The sequence below is a fragment of the Limulus polyphemus genome, unplaced genomic scaffold, assembly GCF_000517525.1.
Source record: "Limulus polyphemus unplaced genomic scaffold, Limulus_polyphemus-2.1.2 Scaffold2333, whole genome shotgun sequence".
Taxonomy (NCBI): Eukaryota; Metazoa; Arthropoda; class Merostomata; order Xiphosura; family Limulidae; genus Limulus; species Limulus polyphemus.
The window spans coordinates 20,140-36,305 of NW_013667943.1; the positions used below are offsets into that span (position 1 = coordinate 20,140).

The 16,166-nt window shown below is 31.7% G+C and overlaps 1 long non-coding RNA gene across 1 annotated transcript; it reads right to left on the minus strand.

Moving 5' to 3' along the window:
* Positions 1-3,082: 3,082 nt before the first annotated feature.
* LOC111087580 lies at positions 3,083-15,875 on the minus strand. Its single transcript, XR_002612261.1, has 3 exons — positions 15,811-15,875; positions 13,407-13,652; positions 3,083-5,462 (listed from the first exon to the last, which is right to left on the minus strand). It is a non-coding gene; the product is annotated as an uncharacterized LOC111087580 (long non-coding RNA).
* Positions 15,876-16,166: the final 291 nt, after the last annotated feature.

Sequence of the window (16,166 nt, forward strand, 5' to 3'; positions counted from 1 at the left end):
TAGATATTTTTTCAATGAAATAGTATCCAAAAAAAAAAAAAAAGATGTGAAATCTACAGAAGTACAAAATAAATGTTTTATATAATGATTTCATGTGCAACAATTATTTAGTATGTAGATGATAAGTTTGTGTTCTATCATGAATCTCTGAAACAGTTGTATAGTCATGTAAATGAACATCTATCAATACAGATCTACCAGAGAAGCAAACACCAATTATCTTTCCTTGGCATCTTGATTAAAAAAAAAGCTACAAACCTACAGTCATAAAACTACAAAGAAAACTAACCCAAACTAAAAACTTACCACCCACAACCAACTAAATCATGAAATCTTTTACAGGCAAAGCTAGACATATTTTATTTGATAGTCATCTACACGAAGAGTCAAAACAAAAACAGGGAACTTTCAAAATGGATAAAAATTTAACCAGAATCATCAGAAAGATTATAAAAACAATAGTGTTAAGACTACTTACAAACAAGAAGCCAGAAACAACCAAACTGCTTCACTTGCATCAAACAATCCAAAAAATAAACAAGCTTTTTGTTTTGTGCCCAACATTCCAATCATACTTTAAGGCCAATACATCATCAAATTTGTTTGGGAATAAAACCATCAAACTTCTTCCTGCCTCAAACCTTATGAGTCACACTATAGTTGCATATTTCTAAACAGATTTACATACTTTGGATACACTTCTCTTTTTACTTAAGAAAGTGATTATTTTAATAACAATTTAATAAACCTCCAAGATTTTAAGGACAATAAACTTGATTATCATGCAGTTAAATGGATCAGAAAATATTAAGAAAAGGTAAAATTGCTGATGGGAAAACTCAAACTCAATGTACTGCTTGAAATGTCACCTCAACACCAAATCAACTGTCTAAATTCACAATAAAGCAACATTTGCTGAAACAGAAGTAACTCTTTGGATTTTTAGAGCAAAATAGTAAATTATTTTTTAGTATAATGGACTTCAGAATGTGGGGGGTAGCTCTGATTGTAGAAATGTTTCTGGTCAGAAGATATTAAAATGTGCAATATGATGCATTGGTACATACAGTTCATAAGGTGTTATACTTCATATAGTAGTAATTTTAATGTAATAACCTTAATACTAAAACAAAGGGATGTTCACAGTTTTTCTTTCATATCAATATTTATAACTATTTGTAAAAATAATTTATTTTTGATGAATCAATGATAAAAACAGGAGACTGTTACAATCTTATACAGGTTCAAGCAGTATTCATAGTAACTTGAAATATACATAGCAATAACTAGGCAGTGCTCCTGATAATATTTTATTCTTCCACTAAAGAGAAATACGAGTTCATTTAGATAGTGGAAAATTTCTTTGCAATCTATTTAAACTCTTAAGCATTTCTGCTGCTCATTTACAGGTTTCAGGTTTGATATGCATACAAGTTTGTGGATTACATGTACTATCGTAACAGGTATAAGAAGATGATTAACACAATCATAAATTTTACTGCTAGCTGTTATTGTACACTAAAACTTGCAATATATGAAATATTACAAAAAAATATCACTAGTGTCATACATGCTTATTTTCAATGTTAACGGTACTGCTGAATGAAGAAGACATTCGTAAAAAAGATATACATTGTACATCAGCAAAACATACATGAAGTAAATTATGAAAGATTATACATGGGGTGCTTTTCTATAGTTTTACATTAATTTATTTTTTTAATACTAACAAAACATGCCCCAACCTTTTAAAAAGTGCCATTTAACATGGTATTATGTATTTGACGTCTGAGTTTTCAACTATTCATTTTACCCTACATTGCTAATTTAACTTCGTGGTAGATGAGAGTAAATATCAGATACAATATCCAGGGGTACTGAAATACTGTAGATTTGGAGGTTCTAGAGTTTATGCAAATGAAGTATGCAAACTGGATGATAGACAAAGCTATTGGTATTGTTCACATGAACATTACCTTTCACTCCAACTTGTTAGAGTCTAAGTCAAACTGATTCATCAGCTCATAGACTGTTCATTTTAAGTTTAATATGAGAGTATTATTTAGTTTATATTGTGGGAGCTTTAAAGTAAGTAAGTTAGTGATTGTGAGATTAGTCATAAAGACCATACAGTGGTGATTTCTAAAGTGTAATAATCACAGACTGTATTGTGATAACAGAGTAGAGAAGAATAATTTGTTTTGTCAATTGGGTTCTAAAGTAACTGAACCATCCTGTGTGGACTATTGTTAAAAATGAAAATTATTTAAAGCTCTAGATTCATCTGTGGTAATTCACTGCGTAAAGAACATTTGTATATTCATTTGACTTGTTTTAATATATTAGTATTTTTCCGTGATTCAACATCTATATATTTTCATGTGGTATTGTGGGTGGAAATGTTCTGCTCTATTATTCTGATTTGTACTAAACAATGCATAGAATCTCACGATGGGAAAAGCAAGAAAAACATCATGGAAGAGCAATGTAGAAAACATTAAAATTATATTACACTTAGTAATAAATGAGGAAGTTAAAAACTCTGATGTTTTTATGTTTTGTGTAAAATAATTCTTCTACGTGCTTGAATCTGTGGGACTCCAAAAATTTACGTGCTAGCAAAAACATTTAGTTGTGAAACTTTAAACCCACACTATGCTCTGAAAATATAATTAATATCATACCAACAATAATTACAAGTTAGACCACTAAAGCCAAAACTACTTGCACATGTGCAACCTATAAAGTAAAATAGTGGATATAATGAAAAACAAATTATCCTCTTAGTTTCCAATCTTTAATGATTTTTACTTCAAAATTATTGATCATATTTTAAAACATTTTTACCAATTAGTCATAAAAAAAGAACAACTGATGCAGTAACTGAAACAATTTGATCTAGTATCTCTTGGATGCTAGATGGCAATAACACATATATTCAAGTCCAATTTTGTTAAATGTGTGCAAACATTACGTGTGGCTTTAAAAGTTTTTCATTTATTGTGTTCTTTGAAAGGTATATTGAAACTTATTAAGTAGTTTGATTGCAAGAGGCACATATGTTGAGGGTTATGTGTACCAAATTTTATAGGTGTGCTAAATAGGCAAAGTGAAAATGTACATGTAAAAAGTACACATCACATTGTTATTGTATCTTAAACTAACATCATTTTATTAACGTATAGAACACAACAATGTTTCCTTTTTTTAACACAAAACTCGCTATAAAGTACTTTGGAAAGAAAACAACCAGAATTCTTGTTGTTCACTCTATTGAAAAATTGCTATTGGTTCCACCTTGAGTTGTAGTTCTATCAGTCTTTTACTGCTGGATGTTCAGTATTTCCATATCTCTCAGTTTCTACTGGAACACACATCATCTAATGTTCCAAGACTCTTCAAAACACATTTTGCTGCACAAGTACATATGTTGCAAATATCATTAAATAAAAACACCTTTAGTTTATTATGTAATATACTCACAACACACCAATAACAAACCAATGAAGTAATTCTTATAATGCTCTGCCATGGAAATAAAGATTAATATTTGTTACAAATGTTGAACTTTATAATATATTTTTAGTTTGATTTTAAAATAAATAAGAAGAAAAAAAGATTTCTGTTTTTAGCATTTAATAAATACAGTTCTATATTTACTGGTTGATGCAACTTAACCTTGTTTTCATCAGTGTGCAACACGCTTCTTGAAGTCAAAAAACAATTCTTTCCATGCTTAAAAAAATCACATAAAACATCAGCATATCAAACAAATAAACAACAACAAAAAAAAAGACTTGTCAGTGTTTAAGGCAATTCATACTAAACATACAGAGTACATTGTACTGACTTGACAAAAACAAAACCCTTAAAATTGACAAAAATTACTTTGTAAGGAAAAGTTATAATAAAGCAAATACTAAAAAAAAGGAGGAACACAACAACAAAAATGACAGTTCTGGTGTTTGGACAGTCTTGATTTCTTTTACCTGAAAACTATGTACACAAAATTGTTTCACTACTTTATAAAAAATTTGAACTTGTAGTATTCTTTTCCATGAAAGTATGGACCCCTTGAACAATTATTGTAGAGACATAAGATCACCACTTCATTTAAAAACTTATTATATAATAGTATACATCCATCTCAGAATTAGAATAGTTACCCAAATAGCTCTAAAAAAAGAAATATTTTGTTGGTGTTTGATAATTTTCAGAATTGTCATCATGTCAGAAACTAAATTTTAAAAAACAAAATAGGTAAAATATGGAACAACTCATGTTTTGTTGTTACCAGAAATGAAATGCTGCATTTCAGATATGAATAAAAAAACATTTCTGTAACTGGTGGTAACTCTAGTCACAATAAATTATGTGTAATATACTGAATAACATAAGTTACCTTTCACTGGAATAACTGTCCATGTAAGCAGAAGAATAAATGCAAATAAGATTATATTTAATTAAGAATTTAAGATTATGTTTTAAAAACTTACAAAATGCATTGGAATCTGTCTAAAATTTCTCAATACATCTTAAGAGCAAAGTAAAAGTTTGGTATTAGTAATTGGAAATTGACTAATTAAATCCTTTTTTCAAAGGAGGTGAAATAAATTGTCATTATAATTATAGGCATATTAATCTTACATCAGTGGTGGGAAAAGTTTTTGAAAGTTTGATAAAAGATTTTTGTAAAGTACTTGACAAAATTTACAATTCTGTTGGATAGTCAACATGGTTTCAACATGGAAATCTTGCCTTAATAATCTTTTGACATACTTTGAAGAGATTACTGCTTATTAGATGAGGTTAAGGGTGTGGATTTTGTATATCAGGATATTCAGAAAGCATTTGAAAAGGTACTACTGTAAAGCTTGAAAAAAAAATTATCTTTTTAAGTGTGGGAAAAAGTTGTCTCACTGTGCAAAGAAAAAGTAGAAAAAAAAAGGAGCACTTACCCACACATAGAGGAATCATGGAGTGCAAAATGGGGACGGAAGGAAGAGGAAAACCTGTACAGCAGGAAACGGCTGGGTGGTGAAGATAAAGATCAGTGTAGGTATAGGGAGTGGTCCACAAACTGGCACAACTGGCATCCTCCAATGTATAACAGAAATAAGAAGCCTGGGACATGGTACAGTGATGGATTTCATATGAAGACACATGGAAAAGATGACAAATATCCAGTGAAAGGGAAGAATAAGCCAGATGAGGTATCTGGGAACTCCAACCCAGAATGAGAATAGGAGAAAGGTAACGGGACTTAGAAGGATTCCAAGGAATAAACAAACGGGAACTACATATGACTGTAAAAAGGTGGGCAACTACCTTCAAACCAGAACTATTACTTTCTGAGACAATAAATCTTCCCCTGATGTCACTGTAGTGGCATGAAGATCAGCTGTAAGAATCACAGCAGCAGTGGTAGTTGCGAAGTGCAAGATCATGATGAGTGGATTTGACTGGCAAAAAGGAGAATCAAAGATTAACAAGCAATTCAAAAACAGTGAAAACTAAAAAAAATATGGTTTGAAAAACCTGGAAAAAATATACAAGGCCTTGAATAATATTCAAAATGTGAGCAAGAAAATTGATGGAACTATTCAATGAAAACAATCAGTAGGTAAGCATGTGCAAAAATATGTCCTAGTTAACAGTACAACTGCCAATCGAGAAGTGATTACAGGCTGCACGAAAGAGAGGGCAGTGGTGACAATAGGAGTTGTGTTGCACTCCAACTGGTGGAGATTTGCTGCATGATCATTTGCGTGATAGCATGCAGACATCTCATGTGAATACACGTGAGGGTAGGTGGAAATATCAAAGCTAGTGTTGAGCAAAGATTTATGCGTATAGAGGGCAGAATAAGTTGAGAAAAGCAGTAAGATAATCTTAGGTGCCTTACCTTAGAAAAGATATTGAATTGTTGGAAAGGGGTTCAGAGGGGAGGCTAATAGGATGATACCGAGGATGGAAAAGTTGTCATACAAGAAAAGGTTAACATCTCTTTACTGTTTTATCTTTAAAAAAAAGCTAGAGGGCATCTGATTGAGGTGTTTAAGATTGTTAGGGGAATTGATAGCATCGATGCATCATCTTTGTTTGTACTGAATGGTAGGACTAGAAGGCAGAAATATAAATTTTGGCAAGATTGGAGTCATCTTTAGCTAAGAAAATTTTATTTTTCTAACAGGGTAGTTGGCCTTGGAATGGGTTATTTCAAATGCAGTGGAAGCAATAAATTTAAGGGAGTTTAAGAAAAGGCTTGGTAAATATCTGAATGATAAGGGCTGATTTTGACCTTTTTTTACTATTATATAATTTAATTCAGGAATGGGATCAACAGGTCCCTAGCTATTTTTAAGCATTAAATTATAATAGAATATTGTATCAAAAACTGAAATAACTTTAACACTTATATACACTAATACACTATTCCATGTTAAAGAAACTTTAAAATGTACTTTCAACAAATTATTATTTCAGAAGATTATTTAGCAGTATATGACAACACAATTCACGGAAATGATAAAAACAAAAGTGTAATAGTCAGTGTCCTATGTTATACAACATTACGTAGGATATAATCAAATATGAAAAGCACTTTTAGAATAAAATCTTATGTAAATAAGAAAGAGAGAGAGAGAGAGGAGGGAGAAGACAAAGAAAATATGAAGGCAAGAGCTGTCCATACAAAGACAAATGCACCTACTGACATTACCACAGTAAATGTCCTTTTTTTTATAAACACTAGGGGGAAAAACTCCTGCTCTGAGTATGAAACATTATTTTTGGTTGTAGTATTTTGTACTTATATGTACAAAGTTCATAAAAGGTAAAGCTAGTGCTGTGTATTTAAAGTAATTAAAACAGTTATGTGACCTACCAAGACTACTCACGTAAGAAGTAAGGTACTTAAAGAGTCCTGAAGAAATATGATGGCCATGCAACGTATCTCAATGACTGTGAGGTTAAACCTAGGTGGGCTAAACCTATTCTACAACATGTGATACCCACCAAACACCTCTATAACAAATGACACTTTGAGCTTAATGGTGTGATCAAAAATAACAAACCAATTGGCTTATCTAGTAACAGACACCAGATCTAGTAACTTTTTCAAAATTTGGGTATCAAAGGCAAGTATTGAAACTCAACAGGGTGACGATATTGTTACTCGAAGTGTCTATAAACAAATGAAAAACTTCCACACAAATCCTTAACACATAAACACTACTGTCTGAGATGGGACTCTGATAGATGACAGATCTATCCCCCAAATACCTTTCTCTTTGCAATGCATAATACTATCTACACCCACTTGTGCATGTCATTGTTCATGCGTCCCTACTCCTAATTTCATTTTTCCATAGTTTAAAGAAGGTATAAAAACTTCCCATGCACATATGGTGACATCATCCATACTTTCCTCCTCCTAATTTTATATTTGCATAAGTTAATGATGTTTAAAAAGCTTCCCATACATGCATGCTACTCTTTTGATTATACAGCTTTAAATGCTCATGTGTGTGTGTGTTCACAGTTTTACTCCAATTCTGTAAACCATGATACACTCTTAAAACAGATTACCTGCTCTTCAGGTAACAGCATGGACCTGTTATTGTGCTTTTGTCAGTGTTACTACTTATTTTCACAAAGTTTTCTATATTTTTAAGTTTCTTTAAGCAGTGTTTACTTTAATTATGTATAAACATTTAAACTATTATCCCAATGTCAACTTAGTTATAGAAGACATACCTATAACAGTAGTTTACCCTGACATTTGTGGATGATAACATAAGCAATGTCTTATATTAGTGTGTCAACATATTTATCATACTTACAGTTGTATTCCTGTTACAAAGGTATTAGTGTGTCAACATATTTATCATACTTACAGTTGTATTCCTGTTACAAAGGTATAATTAAAACTCGTTATACGTTAGTTTATTCAATATTACTAATCATAATCTACAAAGATACATTTTTGTCATCCTTTAATAGTGCATTGGTTTTAAAATAAAGGAACATAATTATTTGTTTCATGAACCAAGGTCTCAATGCAAAATCCCTTAACTTTTCCTGATTATTACTAGGATGGATTATGCATTTTTTAAAGGTAGTTACAGAGAAAATGGTACTTGTTCATCAGAGAGGCTTATTAAGGAAAATAATGTGTTTATCAACAGTAGTCAAACCAAACTGTTATGACTTATCTGGATCACTTCTCTACTCTAATAACTGCTGCCATCTGTTGACTTGTACTGAAGTTATCAATTATACATCCATGTGTTGCCACGAAGATGCATTTCCAACTACTGAAACCCAAATACAGTGCCTTATCAGTATTAAAGGCTTTGGTTATTTCCACTACTTTTATATTATTGATATTACTCAGTATATGGTAGTTAAATGATCATTATAAAGATGTAAGTTAAATAAAGGAATTGTATTATAAATAAAACAAAAATGCCAATCCTATAAGAACACAAAATACAATAAAATAGAAGTTGAAGCTTATTGAAATAATTCAAAAAAGATAAAACCTATTGATAAGGCAACGTAGGGTTTACCAGTTTGAGCATCAGAATAGTACAGCTTTATGTGTGATTGTTGTATTGTTAGCATGTATTGCTCATACTGTAAAGGTAATCAGTTTTAATGGCACTTTTAGTGTTGTTGATGAAATACATATAACATCTACTAGTTGTAGAATAAATGTTGATGTTTATTTGATACTTGATTTATGAGTATAAATTCAGAACTCTTGACCTGAAGATCAATGAGAAACTATGACATGATGTAAACTGTGACATCATTATCAAGATCTTCACAAGTGGCAAATTGTGTGGCTTGAACTCAATGTTTTGCACTTTATATGGTATGTGGGAGGAGCATTTTGCTGACACTTTGTTTCGATAAACCTGAAACCCATAAAGAAAACAATACAAGTAGACTGTTGTATAACATTCCTTATTTGGCTAAATGGGGTCTATCATTTGTGGTAGCTGAATGCAATGAACTCCAATAGGAGAATTGAAAGAACAATTTGCTCATTCTAGATAAGAACTGTACAGTGAAAATGTGTGATAAGTATATTTTTCATGTAAAGAAAGAAAACTATTTGTAATAGTAGTCCCAGTGCAACACCAGAGGGTCTACAACTTAGGTAAGAATTAATGCAATTATGTATGAAGTGTATTTAATTTCATTTGTGAATTTATTTCTTTAATGATGTACCTCATTTTCAACAATTTCTTTAATATTGTCTTGTAAAAAAAGTTTGACAGACAAAGTATTTAAACACATGGATATTGTAAATCAGGTAGGATAGTTTTTAGGTTTATATCCTTAATGTGGTGCCACAGATTGAAGTATTTAACAAGTGTGAAAGCAGTGCTATTCAATTATCTGACTGATGGTATAAATATGAAAAATAGACATTTTTGTCAATATCAAACATTACACAACTTAGAAAGAATGTTTAATCTACATAGGAAACTTACATTTTAATATACAGTACATAGGAAGCAATTTTAAACCAAATATATTTTGTGACTGACTAATATAATAAGCTCTACTTCAATTTGTAGTGAAAATCTTTAAACATTTAAGTACTCAGGTATACTTACTTGAACTCATGTTTTTACGAGATTTATTATCATAGATAAGTCCTGAATTTTGCCAAAGATTTAAAATTAACTTTTCTTATAATTACAGGTTCTGGAATACATACTCATTATATGTTTTGGAGGGTTAGTTATTTTGTTAAGTTTGTTATTATTAACTATTTTTCATTTGTTTTAACTAGGTTTACTCCTTATATTTTATGTAACTCTAAAAACAATGATCACTATAAGCTAACATTAACAATGAAACTCCTAGTGTCAATTGGCTCCACCTGACTGTTCATTACATTACAGAGACATCTACTGTGAATACTTTCAGCTTAAAAATTCAACTGATATTCAATATGCTCAAACTCTTCTGAATTTTAAAATGACATAAGATTTATATTGAGTTAGTTCTTTCTGCTATATTGTTGGAAGTCATGAAATGATTCTCCCAGCAGTTCCATAACCTATAACAAGTCATTGTTTGATGCACCAGTGTTTGATAAACAGAGATCAATAAATGCAGAACATTTAGTTACATTTCATTAATCAGGTTAAGTATGTTATGATGATATCTGACAAACAGATGGTGGCACAATGATATAAATTATTAATAGAATATGTAACATTTGTTTAATTGTGCAAGCCCAGTGTTGAATTTTTGTGACCATTTCCTTAACATGTTTAAACAAATTTCATGATCCTTTGCCAACTGCTGTAGTCAGCTTGTGTCTAAATTCTAAACGTAGCCACATCTGCCTAATGAAGAGAACCAAATCAAGGTAATCTTTTCCCATGTAGTGGGCAGGTATCTTCTTTCCTTTTGCAATGTCTAGTTGGCCAAGTTAATTGATCACATTTTAGTAACCTATTTACAAATAAGTATTGTGATTAGGTTTCATGGTTCTAGCAGCCAATGTGATATACATTCAGATAAGTCACAAGATAGACCCTCTGAGAATGGAGAAAAATTGAGTCCTTTCATTTCCAAGGAATAATAATGATCCATTTGACCAGTCTATACTATTTCTACTACTACCCTACTTCAAGCTATATACAGAAACCCATTTTCCTTTGTACAACTCTGATCTCTAAAATTATTACCCAATCTCTTTTTAAACTCCTCCAATATTGCAGCTTCTACTATATCTGAAGACAAACAAGCCAAATACCTTATTAGAAAAGGAGAATTCTCTTACAATAAATGGAGTCATGTCTGGGTTCCATATTTTAACCCTTCTGTTGCACTGTGCCATAGGGCTACAACATGATATCCATTTATGTATGTGTTATGTTGTAGAATCTACAATATATATATTAACCTTCTTTCACTTTGATCCTACACAGGCTACATAAATACTGCATACTAGGTAAATCCCAAAGATGACTAGCACTTACATGTCCTGCAGACCACACAGTAAAGTCATGTGACAACCACATATTTTCAGCAGAATAACATGCTTCACAACAGCTTGGGGATAAATCCTGGGGCTTCACCTGTAGCTGTATATCATTGTTTAGCCATGAAAAACTTGAAATATGCTTTCACTTGTACAATAGGTTTTCCTCCTTTTCATCCCAGAAACATCAAAGCAGTGAATATCAGAGAAACCCCAAGATTTTTTTTCCAAATAAGTTATTAATAACACATACTTGTAAAGTATGCACGGCATATAAGTATGTCAAGATAAGTTATGTAACTAAGAGCAGTAGGCCTAAAAATGTCAGGAAAGCATTCTTTGAGTGTTGCTTAGTATAAAAAAAACAAGGGAATATACAGTGAAATCATAATCTCTTTTAATGGCTTTGAAACTAGTTAGCAAAAACTGCAACATTCCAACAGAATGTTATGCGCAGGGAATAAACACTGCTGCCACAGTGAAGGAGTTGAACTTCATTTCCTTATTCTTACTGCATGCAGTCTCCTGAATTTATGGATTCTAAACACATAGCAATGTTATAAGCTTAATAATAATGATCCTCCAAAGTCTTTTTCTTCTGTAGTAAAAATCTTTCAAGAGATCTTAACCTATTCTCAAATGATAATTTTGTATAGGAGTATCCTTATAGCCTTGCTCGAAAAGATTCTAGGTAAACCTGATAATGAAAAATACATCAAGTCACAGCTATTATAAAATATCTAATGCTTTTCAGACAATGTAAAAACAATAGCTAATAATAAGTCAAGTAGGCTTTTAGGTTGTATAAATAGAAGTATTGAGTACAAATCAAAGGAGGTCATCAGTTCACTCAATAAAGTGTTGGATAGACCTTTTTTGGAATAGTGTTCAGTTTTGCTCATCTTGTTTAAGAGAGGATAATATAGCTTACAGAGAACAGATCATTTGGTCCTTGAAGGCTGTTCTTGCACACCCACCCCTGAGAAAAATAAAAATGTAAAGACTCCTTTATTCTTCAGGAAATTGACCTCACCCCCTTCTTTATTAAACTCTTATAAAATGTTGTCATCCACTAATGCCAACAGCAACTCATTCCACAAGTCATTATCATCTTAGGAAAATACAGCTGTCTTAATTGAGGCCTAGCATGTCTTTTCCAAATATTAACTCTGCACTGGATTTTCTGTGGTTGCTTGAGCATTTAAATATTTATTGTGATGTATAGAAGTGTCATGGGCTTTTATGGGATCTATATGGAATGTACTTGTATCCTTGGTGAAAAGACTTCCACTGTCTGCTGAATTTAAAACAACTCTGGCAGAACACTTGATTCTTTTAACTGTCCCACATGAGCACAAAAGATGATTTCATTCATGAAGGTATGAAAGAATGCAGTGCTTCCTTGTTTTTTCATATTCATTTATTTTATGATCTGCCTCCTCATGCTATGGGAGAGGTTGTGTATTTCCAACTTCCCTGCTACTAGATTGTCAATATTTTGAAAGAAAAGGTTAGCTTCTTCTTCTTCCCTCATACCAAACAGAAGCTCAAAAATGTTAATTAAGTAACAGTGATCTTGCTGGGGAAACAGAGAAATAGCATATGCAAGTTGATGGTGAAAGGTGGATCTATTATGCTTATCTACACTAGCTCAAAAATCACTCAAACACCACAGATGAAAAATACTAATCCCTCTTAATGTGGTGATGTATTGTGTTTTATTGGAATAATATGTGAGAAGAACTTGGGATGAAAACAACAGTCTAGTTTCAGCCCAAAATTTTCTTTTGCTGTACAGGAGTGATAGTTACATTCAAAAATAGGATTGCTAGAAAAGAGAAAAGTCTGAAAGATATTTTTGGTTGTCCTGGGCAATCTGGCTAATAGTTTTCCTCACTGTTCAACAACAAAAATTCACTATACCCATGGAACAAAATAAAACATTTTCAGTTAAAGGCCAGACTGACAGGCTATAATGAAAATAAGAAGTTACTAATAGTTCTGTTTAACTAATCAAGGCATATCAGTGTTGAAAAAATCTGACTTCATCCACAGAATAATATCAAAATATTATTTTATTGCTCAGAAACTGTAACTCAAACTACTTTATATCTGGAGTTAAGTGTATACATTATACAAAAATATGAATATACTTTCTGTGCCTACAATCCATAAGGTGTTCACACTACAACTGGGTGATTTAATCAATATAATTAATTACCTATGAGCAGTAATTGTATCAATTAGTGTCACATAACCTATTTGATTAATCAAAATTATGATTAAATTGATTGTCACAAAAATAATCAACTAATGAAAATTAGGGTTTCTGATTATTACTGTTTTTCATCATTCAATTATCCAAGTAAATGAAAGTAAAATCTTTCCTTACCTGAATATGTATTTCTGATAGATACCTCTTCACACAGAATAGCTTCTTTCCTCTGTTACAAATATTTGCCAGCCACCAGCTTTGTGAAAACTCCTACCTAATCTCACATGAATCTATGTGAATTTGTGCCATTGTAGAATGATGTAATCATGTAGCACAACCCTCCAGCAACAGAAGTCCGACACACCTCCATGCACAATGAATCCCTCTACATTCAAGCTCATGAATCCTCATTCTTTGATAAGTCTAACAAGAAATGTGCAGAGGTTAGTATCTATCAAATATAAATTTTCAGGTAAGGAAAGTGTTAACTTCTGAAACATATACTCACCTCCTCACACACAGAATAGCTAGAATTCTACATTGAAATGATGGAGGGACTGGTGTGAAAATTATATAAATGAGCTCCTTCAAAAAGCATCTAAAGGAAGCCCATGGGGTGTGATACCCTGTAGAAGGAGCTCCATAGGGGCACATCCATGGGAGACCAAATCTCATCTCATCCAGGGTATACTCTTCACAAATAGAGAATAGAAGAGGCAGAAAAGCCAAATCTGTGTCACAAGGATGGGCAGGATAGGTACATGGCCATCTAAGAACTCGCACACAAGCTGCCAAACAGCCAATATGTGTAGTGAGGTTGGGTCTCATTCAGATAGTATCTTGTGTGCTCACCTCCTCTACCATCAGACTCAAGGGGTCATAACCAACAATGGGAGAAGGAAATTTGTGATAAGCATCCATGGTCACCTTTTCTACCATCAGTCTGTATGAACCCCATGCCAGCTATAGGAGGAAAGCACTGTATGACACGAATTTTGGTAGAGTAGGAGTCATCTTCAGCTTAGCTAGACATTTTTATTTTTCTAATAGGTTAGTTGGCCTTTATAAAGGTTATCTTCAGATGTGGTGGATGAAGTGAATTTATGGGAAGGTTTGCTAAATACTTGAATGATAAGAGCTTTTATTAAGAGAAATAAATCCCAAATGAAAAATACATGATATTTTTAAAAAATTTTAAAATACATAATATTTAATATTTTCATATATATTTGTAACCGGAATTATGATGTGTAACTAAATGTTTTCAAAACTCACATGGTTCTTAAACATTACTTCCTCAGTTATAATATCAAAAGTACTTTATAAGCTGAGCCTACTTGGTTTATAAGTTACTTCAAATGTTATAAAAGGCTGTTGTTGGATTTTGTTCAAATGTAAATCCTTAGTTATAATCTAAATAAAATGATATAAATATGCTAAAAGAAAAGGGGATGATTTTTTCAAACAGAAAAGTTAACTTCAACAATTCTAGGTATTTGGTAGTCAAATACAAGGTAATTTACTTAATACAATGTTCCCACTATATAAAGTCATTTTTTCCTAATATGGTCATGTATTTCCTTGTGATAATGTAATGTAAGCCAACTGGAATACATTTTTCAATTGATTTTAACACATTCATATAGTGACAACTGAAATAGTATATAAAAATCTTTCAAACCTAAAAAACGTCATGAGAGAATTTTAAATGCAGTGCTCCATAGCTCTTGTTTAGTATTAAAATTATCTCACTTGTAATGCATTACAGTTTTGGTTTAGCATAATTTCTTGTATTTTTGTTATCTAGTTAACTTTACACTTTTATATTACTTGTGACATTTTTATCTACTGAGTGGCATTCATTCAGTATTATTATTAGCTTTACTTTTAATTTTTCTTAACTAACTAGCTTCAATTCAAAAGTTCTCACTGAAATATGGCACGTTTTCTTTGACCTTCAATTTGATCCTTGCAGGAATCTAATGGGATTACTAATGAATTCATTCATTCTTCAACTGGATTATTATTATTATAAGAACCTACTGGGACTGCTTTGGGATCCAATTAGCCTTTAACTGGATTTTTACAGGAATCTAATGGAAGTGTTGTATAATTTTTTAGCCTTTAACTGTATTCTTGCATAAATCTGACAGGATTATCATTGAATCGAATTAGCCTTCAAGTTGATTCTTGCAGTAATCTGACAGGATTGCTGTTGGATCCAATTAGCCTTTAGTTAAAAGTTTAACTGGAAATGGAATATTAAAGAAAGAAATGAGTCCTAATTCAAAGTTCCTATTGAATCTCCGACTTACTTTCCAATTGGATTTTTATAGTTATAGATATTTTCACACAGGTCTACATAAACTAGAAATAGTAGTAATTAACAGTTATTGAGTTGGTAACTTCTCTAGTCTAGAGTTGTACTAGTGCATAAAATGATAAAGTCGGAACGAGTTATGGCTTAAGAACTTTTAAAGTCGAACCACACTTACGGTACTTTTAATTATTTATTAAATAAGGTATGACATTGGAATTCTGCTTGGTACAGTTTATTACTTTATAAAATTAATGTGCTTACCCGTTACCGAGTAACCCGAATATATTAAAAGTTTGTTTCATTTCACATATAAGTTTAAATACTAGAAATTGTCAAACAAACAGTTACCTCTTTCTTACTAGGTGGAGTAAAAAAACAATGTAAAGTAATAATTTCTATAAAAAAAAAATCCATATATTTTTTCCATTAATGATTACGTAACACTAACAGCACTAACGTTACACAAGTCACTGATGTTTTATTAATTAAACAAACACGCTAAACACCCGAAACTTTTACTACTTCTCTGACGTTACAATCCGAGCCACGTGGATGAATGTCCTCGCTCAACAGTTAAACCAGTAAACACTTAGGAATTTTAGGAAATCTAATCCTCA